Here is an 18,425-nt window from a genome sequence, read left to right as displayed (position 1 = left end):
TTTCTAAATTTTCATTTCTTTTTAATTTTCATTATTTTTTTCTCCCAAAAAAAATAGTGGTTGAAATGTGTGTGCATTCTCATGTAAGTTCTGGCTATCCTAATTGGTTCAGGGAAATATATACATATTATTTCCTCTCTAATTTTTAGTATTTTTCAATGTACCTATTGTTTCCTGGCATTCTCTAGTAGGTGTTTGGGTTTCAGATTATATATTTTTATTTCAATTTGTACTAGTGTCCTTTGCTTTTTTCTCTCTTGTTTCTCTTTTCTCTTCTTTTACTAAGGGCCAAATCTGTTGTTCTTTCCTTCTAACCAATATCTTGCTGATTCTATTTTCCCCCTCCTTCCATAGAGTATATGCCGCATCTCTTCTGCATTCTCTGTTCATGTTTTGAAATTGAAGATTCTTTAATAACTTCCTAAAATGTTTTCTTTTTACCTAATCAATTGTATATTTACTGTCTTTCAGAACCAATGGGATTGTATAAACACTGCCCCCAAATTGATGCCAGTACATTCATTACTACTGTGGATAATATAGTAGACGCTTGTGGTTTGCTTTACTAAAGAAAGGTCTAATAGATGGTGATTGTTTTTGTTATTGACAATTGCTGAATCCACCATTCAGGTTTATTGGTGGTAATTAATATTCCAGAGTTCTCCATTTACACAGCTGGAGGATACTCTCAAGAATCTTTGGATGAATAGAGACAGAGAAATGAGTTCAAATTGTTAAGGCAGAGCAGGCAAAGAATGCAGAGAGAATGATCTAAGAAAGTAAGAAGTCCAGTGGCAGATGGCCTGAGGCAAAGCTCAACTGGTTGCTGGTGAGGTCAGCAGGAGTGATCTCTCCTGACCTGCTTGTTGACTTCTGATTGGGTGTCATTTTTTTTGAGAAATATGCCTTAATTATGACAGGATGAACACTAACTCCCTCTGCAACCTTCCCTGATGGTTCCACCTTGAGTCTTGACCTATGCAGCCTGACTGGTCACAGACCATAATCAATCGTTGTGTCCTAAGAGGATGGTCTCTTCTGATTGCCAAGATTGCAGTCATGTGACCTTCTACCTCCCAGGTGCCTTTGGAACATCTCAATGTGTTTCCTGCTGGAGATGCCTATGATCAGGGTTCATGGTTGAGATGCTGTATCCTATGTGCTGTGCCCATTTGTGCTGACATCCCACACCCCACTGTCTCCTGTTAACAGAGGAATTCATGGCAGCACTTCTTCCCATCATACATATGTTTCACTACCACAGTGTAGTTAGGTTTCTTTTGTGAAGGTTGAATTTGGCTTTGCCTCCTGGCTCCTAGGCCTGCATGCTGTGTCATGTGACATCAGTTATTTGGTCAACAATTATTCACTGAGCACTTGTACTTTTTAAGTTCAATGTTAATTTCTGGATAATTTCCTGAGGAATTATGATGTTACTGCTCTCAAGGAACTGAGATATTAGTGAGACTACTACAAATTTTGGAAGTCAAAGGCAGATTTGTGAGTCCATGTGAGAAAAGGGGGTAAATAATCTAAGAGGATACATAGAAGTTCAGGGAGGTAGACAGAGATAGATCCTATGAAGTGATGACAATTTGAAGTAAGGGAAATGTCATGTGTCCATCAGAGGAAGAGTGTCCCAGGTAGAGGGCAACTATTCCAATGCTCCTGATATGGGTACAAGCAGAGGCTTCCCAGAGAACACGTGGTCTACTCTTTTTTTTCAAAAGCCAGATAGTAAATATTGCAGCTTTTTAGGGTCATATGCCCTTTGTGGCAACTGCTCAACTCTGTCACTGTCATTGAAAAAGAGACATTGACAACCACTAAATGATCAAGTATGAATGTACTCCAACAATGATTTTTTTAAAGGACACTGAATTAGAAATTTCATATAATTTCTCTGCATTATTTAGTGTTACTTTTGGGTGATTTTAAGTAGAAAATCTGAGCTGGAAGGCCTGAAAATACCAGTGGAAAGCCCATTTGGCCCAAAGTCTGTGATGTGCACATTCCTGATTGCAGAGGTGTGGTAAGGTGGCGGATGAAATAGCAGGGCACTAGGGAGAAAAGCAGCTGGGTATGTGCTCAGCAAGGGAAATAGGGCATAACCATGTGGCCTTGGAGGTCATTCTGGAGCTGTTAGTATACCAAAATCCCCTGGAAAGTCCTGTCTGGATTCTCACCACCTACAGTGTTTCTGGCCAGCAGGTGTCATCCAGGGAGTCTTCCAGGATATAAGCTTGGTCTGAGCAAGGAGCAGAAGGATGATTCCAGGCCTAATCTAAAGTTCACTATGTGTCTGGAAAAAATTCTTTTTCTTCTCTGGGTTTCTCCTTTCTCATCAACACTGGGTCTCTGGGGGAAAATGATCTCCAGTAAGCCTCTTGGCTCTGGCAGGCTGCAATTTGTCTTTGCACATTTCTTCCAGCTCAGTTTGACCTTGAGCACCCCACGGTGCTGACAGCCATCTGATGATCCCAGGATGCTGATGACCTGAGTTGAGTTCACAATCAGACAATATTGGGTGTGGATCCTTCCCCCTCACTGGCTGCTGTGGACACACAGGGCAAAAGATCTGAGCTCTGTCTGTGAGTAACATCCAGGAGTCTGTGTTCCTGTGGGGTACCCAACTGCTACTGCTGCTCCCACCAGAAATTTCCCTTGAGCTACTTGTTACCCCAGCTATCCAACCTCTGTAAGTTATAATTGGGCCTCTGATAGGGAAGTGCAGGAGTCCTCATGGAGGGAGGAGAGGGGAATGTGAAGGCTTATTGAGCACATCCACCTCCTGCCTTCCTCTCACACCTCTTCTCAATCTCCCTCAACCACTCTTCCTCTGCCCCAGGTGAAATGGACAGTGGCTCCCAGGCAGCACTGACAACATGGTGAGTTGATAGGGCACCATGGAATCCTTTTGAAGCTGGTCCAGTGGGAGGTCTTTCATTCTCTTCAGTGTGGGCCATGTTCCTATTCATATGGGAACATTTGCCTGCATGAGTTCATTCCCATGGTCCCTGTCACTGTCCTGTCAATTCATTCAGGGACTTCACACCTTCTGAATTCACTTTACCTCCTTTATCCAATATGGACAAAAGACCTCTGAGAGGCAGGCAGGGTGAAAATGATGATTTCAATATGGAGAAGAGATTATCAGCCTCCACTCTGGATATCACATCCTAGCAATCATTATTGGGTTTTAATGTTCAGCAACTTTAGTTCATGCTGATTGGTGAAGCCTCAACTCTCTTCTTCCTCCCTGCTCAGTGAATGAACTCCTGAAATGACAAGAAACATCACACATTATCATTTCACTATGAAAGCCTAATCATTGAGTTATCATTCAAAACTCTATGATCTTGGTAATACCTGATCACATAAAAAGCAACACTGTATGAGCTTGCTTTTAAAACTACATGCTCTCAGTTTGAATGCTGTCTCACAGATTAAATGCAACTGAGTTTGTGTTCTGCCATATTATCATAGGGAGATATATACTGACTTCTTGAAATATTCTACTCTATTGCAGATAACACTGAAGGAAAAAAGGAATATGACTTTTAGTAACTCTGAAAACAGGCTCAAATTTACAAATTATGAAACTAATCATAACTTTTTCATCATTATTGGAAAGCAGCAGGAAATTTGACAAAATGGTGAGGCAGATTTGAAAGGTAGAAATGTATAGTGAAGTAATTCACTATCTGACATTATTGGAAGAAAACACTCACCTAACTAGAGTTTACATTTGGATAGTAGTGTGGCTTATGATTTTAACTGACCTGCTCAAAATAATTGATTTCCATTTTACACTTGGAATATATTTAAAATTTTGAAATGTTTTACTGACTTTCAGATCTTTGTGTCTAACCTAAAGGCAGCTATGATATTAAGGCCAATTGAACGACAGCATAGCAATATTAAAAACCAAGCTTCACTGATGTGACTTCACAGGTGCCCCCTACATCTGCATTGTGGCTATGTTGCTAATCGTTTTATGATGACTGTAGATCATATTCACTTCTTCATGCTTAGTAAAGTATAGAAAGGTCAAAAACTTGCCAAGCTTTTACTGAACTTTCATAATAAATTTGGCTCATCATGCCAGACATGGTAGAATATACCTGAAATTTCAGTGACTCAGGAAGTTGAGGCAGGAGTATTATAAATTTGAGTCCAAACTGTGCAATATAGGAAAACCCTATCTCACAATAAGATTTAAAGGAGGTTGGGGATATAGGATGGTGGCAGAGTACTTTCCTAGCATGTGAGAGGCCCTGGAATCCCCAGTACAGCAGGGGACAAAAATCATCATTATTGTATGACAAGGGTATTTAATACTAACATTAAGACTAGATTATTATTAGAAAAAATAGACAGACCAAAAATATTCTGCTGTGAGCCAGTAGTCACTGAACTAGTGATTATTCACCCAGCATGTGAGCAGGGTAAATTGGTGACAGTCTATTTGCTATCTTCACTGACATGAGATGACAGAGGGTTTGGGGGACACCCCACAATAGTACTTTTTACCCCAGTTTCTACCACCATCTTACAAAGTCAACTTGATAGCAATGGTTTTGAATACCTGGTATATTTAATGAAAGCTAACACTTTTTACAAATATGAATTCATTAATGGATTTGATCAGTACATAACATTCAATCTCAAAGCTGAATAAGATATTTATTAGGTGTCCATTAAAGCAGAAAGGTTTACTCACATTTCCTTTAAAACATACAGTTCTCTGATGAATCAGCATAAATTTATTCTGAATAGTTTTCTATCAAACATAAGAACAATTCTTTATTTCAGAGTTTAGGAATATAACTTGCTGGAAGATAAACATTCCTAGGATTTAGGTGTGATTATATACAAAGTGGTCAGCAACATAAATCAACATTACAGCTAATTAACTAAAAGAAAAATAAATGTCTGATTTTCAGTGGTATTCAATATGCAGTATGAGTAGAAATGTACAGTTTCAGAAGACAATGTTATCTTTGTTTATGATTTTTTAAAAGATGGACACAATATCTTTATTTATTTTTATGTGGTGCTGAGGGTCAAACCCAGTGCTACTCATGTGAGGGGCAAGTGCTCTCCACTGAGCTATAACTCCAGCCCTGATAATGGTATCTTGTTGAACAAAGATTTAAGCAGTTGTATTGTTGTAAAATAAACATGTTAGCTTACCATCAATTCCAAATTTTTCTTGAATGTACTGACCTGAATTTAGAAAGCATCCTTGATCATGATAAAACTAACTAAAGATAAATATCAAATTAATTCTCAGTGAATATGAGTATTCTCATAGCACTGATCTCTTTTGCAATAAATGTAAATACACTGTCATTGAAGTTCAAAGAGGTACAAGATCATCTAAGAGATCAAGTAGTTGAGAAATTTTTTTCTGTGATATGGTGTTCATAATTCTTTCTATGCTTGACTTACATTTGAGCTATTTTAATTTCATGTGGCATATAACAATGTCTCATGTGATTTTTATTTATAGTAGAGATCAAACCCAGGGGTACTCTACCAATAAGCTACATTCCTACACTTATATTTTATTTTGAGATAAGATCTCTCTATGATGCTTAGGTTGCCCTGAACTTTTCATTGTCTCCCCAGCCTCCAAAGTAACTGGGATTGCAGGATTGTATATGTGTTAAACTTCACCCAGTTGATTTTTTTTTGGGGGGGGGGGTAATGATAATTTACCCTAAGAATCCTTTACCAAAGAGCCATATCTCCATCCCTTTTTCTTTTTCTTTTTTTTTTTTTAATTTTGAGACACGATCTCACTAAATTGCTTAGGACCTAAGTTGCTGAAGGTGCCCTTGTACTTGTAATTCTCCTATTTTAGCATCCCAAGTCACTGAGATTACAGGCATGTGCCACTGTTTCTAGCAAAATGAGAATTTTAATGATCATTGCACTAAAATATTTTGATGTCTGAAATATGTTTCATATAGATATTGAGTTTTCAAAATGTTTTATTTTTATTTTTTAAGTTATACTTGGATATCTTTATTTTATTTATTTTCATGCAGTGCTAAGGATCAAACCAAGGACCTTGTACATGTAGGCAAGTGCTCTACTGCTGAGCCACAATCCTAGCCCAAGTTTTCAAAATATGTAACTTAAATCAATTTTCCTCTCTCTTTACAGGGCTAGAAATCGAGCCCATGCCCTTGAATACACTAAAAAGTGTTCCACATTGCCAGCCACGGTGGTGTGTGACAGTATTCCAGCAGCTCAGGTAGGCTGATCCCAAGTTCAAACCCAACCTTAGCCAAAGTGAGGCACTAAGAAACTCAGTGAGACTCTTTGTGTAAATAAAATATAAAACAAGGCTGGGGATGTGGCTAAGTGGTTGAATGCCCTTGAATTCAATCCCTAGTATCAAAAAATGCTTCATATCCATATATATTTAGCACTCAACTTGAATTCTCTATGTATTACTGTGTACATTGTAGGTTTTTCTGAAATACAAGTCCAAGAATTATTTATCATTGGGAAGTTTCTTAGTTGGACTTCTCACAATTCTTTTATTACATGATGCATTCATTTTGTTTGTGAATACAAACCACTGAATGCAGCTATAAGTTATTGTTAATAATGTAGACTTGAATCAAAAATATATTAAAGTGATGTTATATACAATCTTCAAGGGGCATTTTCTAAAATAATTTGTAGCAACCAGATGTGCATTAAATTAGGTTTGACATGAGGATGACTCCACCCTTGAGTCTGGGATCTGCCAATGAAGGTAATGCTCACCCTACCTAGTGAAAGCCAAGTGCAGAGGACACTCTTAACATGGCAGAGTCTCAGAAATGGCAGTGCTGAGCCTGTGAATTGTGGAAGCCTAGGAATAGGGTTCTGTGTGACCTGGAAAGCTGTTTTCAGCCTCACTGTTCCTCTGCATCAACACTGCCCTGCCATGTGCTGTGAAGCTATTCCAGTCCTGAGGCTGATAAGTAAGTGGGTCATTTTGTTTCCATTCTCTTTTCCTTGCTTAAGAAACTCCACTAAATACAACATGTCTAAGGGGTTTTCCTTTAACCTCTAGTAGGGGATGGAAACTAAAAGCTTGTTAATTGTCATATAATTATGAGTCGTTGATATTTAGATTTAAGACATATTCACATCTTGAAAAAATAATATTTAAGATACAACAGTGTTTTTATTAATGTTTGTGAAGCCTAGTATGCTCTCTGAGCTGTGACATATAAAACTGTTAGTGAAATTTTGAACAAAAGTTAAAATACAAATACAATTGTGGGCATACTTACATACATAAAATATGTTTCAGAGAAATAAATTTTGCATGATTATCTAACTCAAATTATATCAAAAATAGAAATCATATTTTTGTCTCTGGAAATTTTCAGGGGAAAAGTGAGAAAAGAGAGCAACATTTATGCCAAGGAGTGGATGCTGACAGAAACGGAGCAGAAATTTCTGTGCACAAAAATGAGTGGGTAATCAGTACCAAGAGACAAACAAGTGCATGGTACAGAGTTATCTCTCATAGAGTCCTGAGTTGTGGCTAGGAGGGCTCCAAGTGCCATCCTAGGAGGAAGGATCCCTTCAGGGTCTTGGAAATGTTCACACAGCATCCAGCCTACAAGGGCCCAGTAAATTAGCTGCTAATTCCTCCCTGTGCCAACCCAAACCTTTCCCTTGCCTCAAAGGAATCAATTCAGAAGGCACATTTTACTCCCTCATCAGAGAAATTGAGGTCCAAAGTGTCAAGGCCCCTTCCCATACAATTAATAACTGGTTGCTACATAGATGGATTAGGACAGAATGTGCTGCTGTGTCTCTTTGGATGACATTCTAAAAATAGACCTGTGTGATAGCCACCTGCAGCTGTGCACTTGAGGGGACTAACAGTTCATTTTGGTTCAATGTGCCTGGGTCTCTGGCCAGTCTAGATGGACATACACTTAGTCAAGTAGCAAATAGGGTGTCATCTGGCAGAGCTACTAATCTGTCATGTGGGCACAGTGGTATGGGCATGAGAGCTCATTAGAAGTGGAGTCCTCAGGGACTGAGACCCAGAGAGAGCCCAGCCTCTGCATGTACAGGTTGTACATATACTTTCAGGTGTGCAGAGTAGTGAGCTAAGAAGGCTAGAGAAAGCAAACCTGTCACTGAGGGGCTTTCATGACTCCTTTTTCTGAATATCAAGTGATGAATGAGTTTTGGCAGAAAACCCTTGTGTGAATGGCCAATATTATGATGTGCTAAGGTATCACCAAGAATGCATGGGCATGTCAATGACAAAAGAAACCTTTTCAACAAAGGGTGCTGGGAGAACAGATAAACATATAGAAAATAATGGAGTCAGACTCACTCCCTCACTTCATACACTCATAAATGTGTACACACACACACTCAGACACACACACACCCTCAAAATACATCACAGAACTCAATGCAAAAATAAAACTACAAACTTTTAGAAAAAAACATAGTAATTCATCATTTTGGCCTTACATTTAGTAGTGGTTAGTAATATAAGGCACCAGCTAAGCAACAATAGAAGTAATAAGTAACTTGAACTTTGTTGAAAATGAAAGCTTTTGAACATCAAAAATGCATTAAGAAAATAAATTGACAACTCACCAAATGGAAGAAAATATGTGCAAATCATAGTTTATAACTCAGAATTGACTGTTACCCCCAATATAGAAAGAACTGTTACAACTAAGCAACAAAGAAAATCCAATAAAATGTTGTCCAAAGACTGGAATATGCACGTCTCTAAAGATCATTATGTTTGCAAAACAGTCATCATTTATCACTTATCATTAAGGTCTTGCAAATCAAAGTCATAACAAGAGACGACTTAATGGCTAGAAGGATGGCTACAATCAAAGACATAGACAATAGCATATGTTCTCAGGGACAAAGACACACAGTGACCTGGGGAAGGAAATGTAAAGGATGTGGCTGCTTTCTAGCTCATAATTCCTTCTATGTTAGACAGAGACTTAACTGAGTGACCCAGAAATCCCACACCTAGGTGTGGGAACCAAAGTTAGACATGCACACTAAAGTTTGCATATGAGCATTCACATCAGTGTTACTCAAATAGCCAAAAAGTACAAGTGATTCAGTCATCTAACAAAATAGATTAATAAATATGGAATATCCATCTAATGGAATGTTGTTCTGCAATAGAAAGGAATGGAGTACTGATAACATGCTATGACACAAGTGAACCTTGAAAATATTAGGCCAACTCAAAGAAGCCAGTCACAAAAAGACAGGGTGTAACTAAATTGCTGAATGCCCTGATTTTATCCTTGATGAAGGAAAGGCGACTTGGCACATTGTCCCATGTGCAGACAGCCACTCACATCTCCAGGCACAGTTATAGACAGGCTTACTGAAAAGTTCCTAGGAGAAGCCAGGTTTCACAGCATGCTTTCCATGGTTCCTCCCCCAAGTTCCCTGGGACCACAATTCCATTCAACACCTGTTCCCCCAGCAGTTCATCCAGACAGAAGGCAGCATCTTCTGGAATATTCCTTGTCTTACTATGCCATTGCCCTGCCTAGCCTTCTCCATTCCTGCCTTCCTCTGGACCTCATCAGAGAGTCACTTTTAAGGTTGCTCAGGGAAGAGCTCACTGCTCTCAGGAAGCAGGCCCTGCAGCCTCCAAGAGGTGCTATCCTTACAGGCATGAGCTAATGGAAGAGAGGTGACTCGGGAAAAAGTGCATCATGTAATTTATATCACAGAATTTTCCTATGGTTACATAAAGTATATTCATATTTTGAATAGAGGTTTACATGTCTCAAAGGAAGTTGTCAATTCTTATTTCTAGGAATCTGTCACTTTAAAACAGTCTAAGAATAGGATGCCACATTTGTCATATTTCTGACCTTCATAAAGTTGTATGTTGAGAAAAATAGACAAAAAAATAAAAGTTGCAAGTTGTCCTCTTACTCAATATTAATATAGCTAATGGCGGAATGACTCATTCATCCAAAATTTCAGGCAAGGATTTATGAACAGCATTCCATCACCAACAAAGCCCTCCCAAATGAATCCTCAAATGGACACCTCACCAGACTGGATATCCCAGGATGTGGCATCACCTAAACCACCTATTGAAACCAGGCCACCTGTCATCCTCACTGAGAATCCACTTCAGTGAGAACTCACAGCTCCCTCACTGACACCGCTCAGTTGTTTGTTTTCCATTTCAAATGTATTATTGTGGTTAAAATATACATGATATGAATATGCCGTGTTAACCACTTTTTTAAAAAAAAGTTTTTTAGTTATAGATAGACACAATACCTTTATTTATCTGTATGTGGTGCTGAGGATTAAACCCCGGACCTTGCATGTTCTAGGTGATCACTCTATCACTGAGTCCCAAACCCAGCCCTCAATTATTTTAAACACAATCCTGTATCAGTACTCTCAGGGCCATAGCATATTAGAAGAATATTTATATCCCTGAGTATATAAATTTAATTCAGTAAATGAATTTTACCATACCCATTTTCTCTATTGTAGAAGAGTAGATCTGGCCAAGTGCTAGGAAATATTTCTGGCATTTGATAAAACCACTATATAATCAAAGAATCCCTGTAATGTATATAACATTAGAAAGTACTTAGGTCTAATAATTGTTATTATCTCTTTTTAGCTTATTTTTCCTTGATAATAGAGATATACTCATTTCCTTTTTAGATTATTGTTAGTCGTTATTAAGACATAATTATGGGCTGAGGTTTTGGCTTAGTAGCAGAGCTCCTGCCCAGCATATGTGAGGCACTGCGTTTGATTCTCTGTACTACATATAAATAAATGAATAAAGTAAATGTCTATCAACAACTAAAAAACATTTATAAGTAAAACACTTAATAATGTACCTATTATTTTCTTCACTGGTGCTATATTTCTTCACATAAGTCATGTAAAATAGACCACTCCAATAATTATGTCACCTCAAATATCAGGAGCAGGTCTATTCTTTAGTTGGGAGAATTTTGATTTTTGTAATAACAGCCCAATTATTTAGGTGCATATAAATATGTAGTGTGTATGATTTCATTTTTGGAATTAATATTTCTTTATTTTGCTATAAATTACCAATTTTTAATATTGTTTTATTTTATTTAACTGACATTTTCAGAACTGTACACAAAGTTGGAACCTGATTCAATAAATGGTGTCATAGTTAGAAGGGCCTTTCAGGTTTTTCTTCAGAAGCTATAACATTTTATAGGACTGTATCATGGTATTTAGGCATTTCCATCCTGTTTTCAACCTGAAATTACCTTACTTCCAGTTTCTTGGTGTCAAACATGAATTATACTAGGAACTATTCTCCAGTAATAGTTAAGCAGAAGTAGTTCTGTATTAACATCAGTAAGGGATTATCAGTCCATTTTATATAGACCACAAATAAAGACTTGTCTTCCACTCATTTAGAGCAAGTAATATTTTATGCTGGTAAGTAAAAATTATAGGATTGATTTAACAATCAGTGTTACTATTGAGGGAAAAATGATTAGATTTATTGAACTTGTAGAGATTCTTTTTCAATGCCTATTTTCTCATTTAAAATAATCATGGGCTCATGTATCATTGAAAGTGTTAACTGGCTATCAATTCTGATTAAGCTGCTTCTTATACTTAAGAAGAAAATTATATTACTGCATGTATTTTTAGACTTAAATATATACTCTTTACAAAAAACCAAAGAGCATATTTAACACTTGAAAAAAAAGCTTTAACCACTAATTCTTAATTAGGGTATTTTTAATAAATATTATTTCTTGGTCTCTTTCAGTGAAATATTTTTTGAAGTGTCATCTCTAGACTGGTACAGTTTTGTAAATTGTTACTTATTGGCAATGATATAGAAAATGAGATTAAGAACATCAAACAATTATAGTAGTTTTGCAGAGTCATTTTATGACTATCGAATCTAACAATAACAAAATTTGGAGTTATGTCTTTGTTTCTTCATTTCAGTGTGCTAATAATATATCTCTATTTTACAAATGTCTCCCTGAAAACAAAACAAAGGACACTCTCCATATCAGTGAACCACAGAAAAAAAGGGTATAAAATAAAGAAGTTGTAAGGGAAAACAGGGACAGAGTGAACTTATATTATGGTTTCCAATTTCTTCAAGTTTCCTGAGAACTGGTTTATTTTTTGTATTTGAAATCTCCTATTTCCATGACCTTTATAGTTGTGTTTTCTGATTAACTCTTAATATGCTCTAGTTATTCTTTTTTTATGGAAAAACTAGCTGATTTTTATTATCAACGCCAAACAAGACTTTAAATCAATTAAAATCTTTCATTAAGCATAAAGTTACTTTCACATTTGATACAATCAAAGTAAATATTTTTCTTTGTATAAAGGGACAGCCTTTGTTTGGAGTTTAAAATATCCCCAACTTTAAGACTACAAAAATAAAACTCTTTTTGTTGCTCATATAATAGTACATTAATCAAATTAAATGTTATACTCTAGAATAAAATAAAATGGAAATAATTTGCTCAAAAGATTAATATTTAAACCATTTTTATTTACAAAATACTATCCTAAAAATTATATCTTCGTTAAGCTTCAAATGGAGCAAAAGTATAAACACGTAAATAAAAGCTGTTACTTAAACTATAAATGAGAGATAAATTACTTTTGAAAGAAGATACACAATATCGTGAAGTTTCTTGTTGTGCTTCTGGATGTTCAGTAGCAGGCTCACTTGAAAGTGGAATCAACTTTGAAGGAACTCACTTCTGGTTTCAGACTGCAGGGGTGGGATGTGGGGGAAGAAATCCAGCTTTTGGGGAAAGATAATGAGGAAAAAACCATGGGAATGGAGGGGGTGGTGGAAAATATTTTTGAGATACTCCATACATATTTCTTGTAGGAGGTGGAGGGGGGAAAAAGGGCCTTTTCTCATAAACTGACTCCTTGAATCCATTGGAAACAATGGACCTCTGATTGGAGTGAAAGATGTGAAAGCAAAGCCAGAGCCAATTTCTTGGTTTTCAGCAGGGAGAGATGAATCATGCACATTGGAATCACCAAGATCAACTTTGGTATCATTTCTAAGGGATAAAATATCTGAAGACATAGACCCATCAATTTTATCCAAAGGCAGCATAGTGGAACTTTTGAATTCTGCTGATACAGATGGTCTACCAGAATTAAAATAACACTCATCTTGCTTTTGAAGAGGACTCTTTGGATCAGAATACGGTTGGTTTGGTGGAGGGATCATTATCATATGGGCCAGTTGAAATGGAGGTGCCAGGGGCCTAGTGTCAGAAGGTGTTCTCTGAGGATGAGTTAATCTATCACAGTTTGATTCTCTTCTTTCCTTGCTAGTAGCATGGTGTAGAGAATTCTCTGGTCTCTTTGGGCCTCTTCCTTCTACCACTGGCACCAAAGGTGTGAGTATGTGTGGACCATTCTTTTCCACATTAGAAGGTCTTATTTCACATGAAGGCTGACCCAATAGTGAGGGACCATTTGGGGAATGCTCTCTGCCAAAGGCTGTATTTGAAACATCAAGTACAGTAGGATGTTTTTCTGCAATTTTAAATTTTAACTCCATTTCAGTTCATTTTTGTCTGTTGTGAGAATTTTGTTTCCTTAAATCATTGAGGTATCTTTCAGCACTCTGAGCTGCCAACTCATTACCATGTGCTTTTTCTCATAGTATATAACATGCCCCTGATAAAAATGAATGGTTCTCTCCAATCTTCTTGAAGATCATTTGCTCACTTTCTGTAGGTCTCCAGTGGTTTAGTTGTATGGCTGATCTTTGCTTCAACTTTGGAAAATTTCTCTTCTTGCTTTACCTGGTATTTTTTCTCCTATTAATTTCCTTTACAGTTCCATTACATTTTCTTGATATAGTTCCATCATGACTTTAATTTTCTGCTGAAGATTCTGATTCTCACTTTCAAACTGTGTATTTTCTGCTTGCAAAGATGCTTGTTCTGTCAAGATTTTTAATATGCTGTATAATGTCTTCCTTTGTTTCAATTACTTCAGATAACAAATTAAAATTTGATTTATTTCTCTTTCTAAGGGTTTAAAAGAGGCCTTTAACTTAGCAACATTAATCAGTTTCTTCAAAGCCCCTTTTGGCTGATCTTCTAAGTGAGTACCAATTTCTCATCCACTCTCCATTTCCAACTCCAATTTAGCATTATCTATTAGGTCTTCTCCAACCCCAGAAGCCCAATTTTTCATATGTACCAGTCACAGACTTAATGTGATTTTCTTTATCTCTTAGAACTTGCTCTGCATGTACTTTAGAGTGTTCAAATGTCATTTTATATTTATTAAGGCCATTCACTTTTTCTTTCCATACCTCAACTTCTTGTAAAAGCTCATAATGACTTTCCTGAAGTTGGGAATTTACATTCAAAGCCTCTTTTACCACTATAGTAACTGCTTCTTTATTCATTTTAAATTATTCTCAAGGTTTTTTTTACCTTAAGATTTGAGGGATTTTCATTCATATTCTAGAGACTTAATTCTTTTGTACATATTTACCATCAATTCATTCTGTTGAAAATGTTTAGTTTTCTCTTTTTTACCTCTTCTTCTAGGAAGGGTATGTCATCCTCTAGTTCAGATTCAGACCTATCCAAGTTTTCATATATTGTCTCCAAATTTTCTGCCTTTATCAACTCCTTCTCTAAAATATCATCCTTTAAAGAAGACTCTAAGCCTTCATACTCTCTTTGGACAAGGATAACTTTTTCAAGTTGTTCACATTTTTCTTTAATTATTCCAGAAAATTTTAGAGCAAGCTTTTTTTTTTCTCTTCTCATGTAACACCTGCTTCTCACAGACAGATAACTTCTCTACAAAAACAAGAGAACAACAGAAAATCCAATACCTGTACATATCACCAACTCCCATGGAAAGCCATAAGGACTAGGGTGTGTTTCCATGTCTTCAAACAAGGCAGACCATAATCCTGCTTACTTCTTCCAGGACCACACCAAGTAGGGCTGAATGGCAGCTGTTGCTTCTCCTTCACAGTAGGACTACTTTGGCTATTCCCTCCACAACCACACCATGCTCATCCACATCAAAACAGGCTGTGAACACTCAGGCCTTTGGTCAAAAAGAAACCTGCACAAGGCAACAGAGCAGACCATTGTGAACCAGTGAGTGAGTGGGGGGGGGCATGAAAATGGGGAACCCTGGTCATGGGTTTCCAGGGGCCTAGCACATTAATGCTGCCTGTCAGAGAAGTCTTGGCCACTTCATTATGCTGTGAATCTGGTAGCATCACAGGTTCAAGCCTATCCCAATCAAGCCAGAGAAGAATCCTCCCCAGGTCACCCACCCTTTGGTTTGGTTTAGGCCAGGCCAAGGCAGAACTTATTATGTGCCATTCTGTACAGTCATAATATCACCCACTTTGATATCACTAAAATTCTAAAGCTCTGTAAAATTTTAAAGAGATAATACATAATATATTTATATTTGTACCACTTGTCCTTTTGTTTTAATGACTCATTCCTTTCCCTCCCCTCCTGTCCCCTATCTTTTTCTTTCTTTCCTTCCTTTCTTTCTTTCTTCCTTTCTCCTTTCCTTCCTTCTTTCTTTCCTTCCTTCCTTCCTTCCTTCCTTCCTTTCTTCCTTCCTTCCTTCCTTCCTTCCTTCCTTCCTTTCTTCCTTCCTTCTCCTGTTCCTCTTGTTGCAGTGTGGTGGTTAAATTTCAAGGCCTAGTACATGCTGGGCAAGCTCTCTAGCACTGAGCTACATCTCCAGGCCTGTTCAAAATTTCTATAGAAGCCATGTGAATTATTGACATATAAAACCTGTTGTGTTAGACTATTTTAAAAGTAATTGTAGAAAAGTGCAAACATGGGCACAAATCAGTTTTGATAAATTATTTTTAAGTACTACAGCATATGTAATGTTTCAAAAAAGAAAGAGCTTAAAACTTGAGTTGGGTTTCATGTCAGTTTTTGTAGACTACTATTTATTTAAGAGTCATCAAAATCTTTTTTGAGGTGTTCTTTTCACTTATCACAGGATGTAAATACTTCTAAGCAATCTGGTCATTATAAACATATATAGCAATGAGAAGGGTAAGATAAGTGATTTTTTGGATCAAGAAAACAGAAAAAAATGTTGCAAGGGATTCTCACACAGAGAAAATGGATACCAGAGTATTCAATAGGAAGCAGTGTTTATTTGTGTGCATCCAGCCTCAGTGAATATACAAAGGCTGAGCATTTAGTGTAGGGGGTGATCCCTTAAATATTCAGGTTAGTTTTCTTTTACATACTAGCTTTTGTCTTCATATGAGGTAACACACATTCCTGTTAGAGAATTCTATTTCTATACTACAAAATAGCAAGAATGTCCAAAACTGATTTCCAGAGGGCTCACAATGATACAGATAACATCATATTCTCTTTCCTTTGTTCTGAGAAATATGTACCACAAAATGTAGCTCAGTGTTAAAGCACCCCTGGCTTCTATTCCCAGTACCACACCAAACAAATGGCAGATGCACTTCATTTAGGGCAGATAATTTAGTATTATAATGAGTTAGAGTGAACAAAATTTACCCCACGCCAGTTAAAAGAAGAGCTGTATATCTTGATTGGTTTAAGTTTGTTCTTCCAGGCCTTTACTAAAGAGCAATTTCTGAAACAAAGAAATAACTTCAAGTGATGTTAGCAATGAGCAGCTTTCTACCTGCAATCACAAGTGTTCCTAAGTTCCTGCCTGGCAGCTGACTACCTTTCAGACTGTTTCCTGGTAGGGAGAAAAGTTTGAAGGGGGAGAAGAACTTGATATCTGGATCCCTTGGTGGATCTCCTTTCTCTTAGGCTATTATAACCAATTCCCTGGCAGCACCTCTATTATCTAAGATGCAGAGAGTTTGAATGGCCTTGGAATCTATGGCATTGATCCCTGATACCAGGCCCTCACCTCACTCCATATTTCTGGGTTTCTGGGTTTTAGCTGTTCTCTAGAGCACCTCAAGGCCCTGATTTGGGAGGATTTAACTTCCATCCCACCTCTTTGCCCTGAAGTTCAATGAGGGCTTAGATTGCAGTACCTGGAATTGGGAAGGAGCTTCTCCAGGCTGGAGATTCAGCCTTGCAAGGAGGCTGTCTTGACGATGACCCTACAAAAGGCAGTGCCCTTGGAGCTACCAGGTAGATCACCTTTGGGCTGTAACTTATGGGGTTAAGACTTAGCATTTGTGCCAGACAGGTGTTTCTTCTTTGTGCCCAGGATCTCCATTCCTGAGGAAGCTGAAGGCTATCTAGGTGCCAGCCACTCACTTTTCTCACTTATTCTGCCCACTGGTATAAGAATCAGCTTTTCCAAGGCCCAGGTGACCCAGGAGGCTTTAAAGGTTAGTTGAATTCTGCAAAGGGACACCTTTGTTTTGAGAGGCTGCAGTAATAGGAATCACCTGCACTTTTCATTTAGACCATCTTGACACTGGGTTTGTGATGGTGCAGTCAGGAATTCCTTTAAATCCACTATCATTTGTGGCTAGAGACTGACCCAGAAGCCTTTTGTATTGGGCTAGAGAAAGCATATTTGGCACATTGTAGAGATATTGTTGGTTAGGGGTACAAAAGGTGTGGGGAAGCTTGAAAACACCTTTGAAGACCTTCCTGGCATACTTGGTGAGAAGTGGCAAGAGGAGAGGCAGGGCTTCTGATCCACCAGCTCATGAGCCATCCTTGCTCAATAGCCATAGATTAAAAGACACATCTTCATGCAGTGGCAACTGCTAAGTGATGACTGAAGTTGAGAATGCCAGAGCAGTTCAGGTCTTGGTAGATCCAGGAATTATATCAATCTTGCTGGCCACTGACTGGTATGAATCAAGAGGTGATAGCTAAGCTCTCCAGGCCCTGAGTGTGGATAAGGGCACAGATACAATCTGATACAAATAGCTACTTCTTATTTTGTGACTTCTGACGTTTCCTGAGTATCACAGCTAGATTCTGGCATGAGTAGAATCATATGTAATAGAAGATAAATTGTCACCAAGAGACAACTTGTGAGTTTGTCCAAGTCACACATCACAGGAGTGGGTCAATCTGGTTGAAAAAAGGCCCAGTCCATCACACCTCAGCTAAGTGAGCTGGTGTCAGTGGTGGGTCAGCAGCTCTAGGGGATGGTCCTGATGACCCCTGTGTGCTGTCCCCAGTGGAAGAATTTTGCATTCACTGTGCTCTGTCATCCTCCTGAGGACCTTGGGTAAAGGTGATCTTCATTGTATAGTAGAGAAAATTGAAACCCCAATGTGTGCTAGGATTTGGCAATGAGCACACAATAGTAAGCACCAAACAGGGGATAGACCAGGGCATCTACAAGCTCTTTGTTTGTGGGCCTGGCCTCATGACTTTTTATTG

The sequence above is a fragment of the Callospermophilus lateralis genome, chromosome 6 (assembly GCF_048772815.1).
Source record: "Callospermophilus lateralis isolate mCalLat2 chromosome 6, mCalLat2.hap1, whole genome shotgun sequence".
Lineage (NCBI taxonomy): Eukaryota > Metazoa > Chordata > Mammalia > Rodentia > Sciuridae > Callospermophilus > Callospermophilus lateralis.
This window is presented reverse-complemented; position numbering follows the sequence as displayed.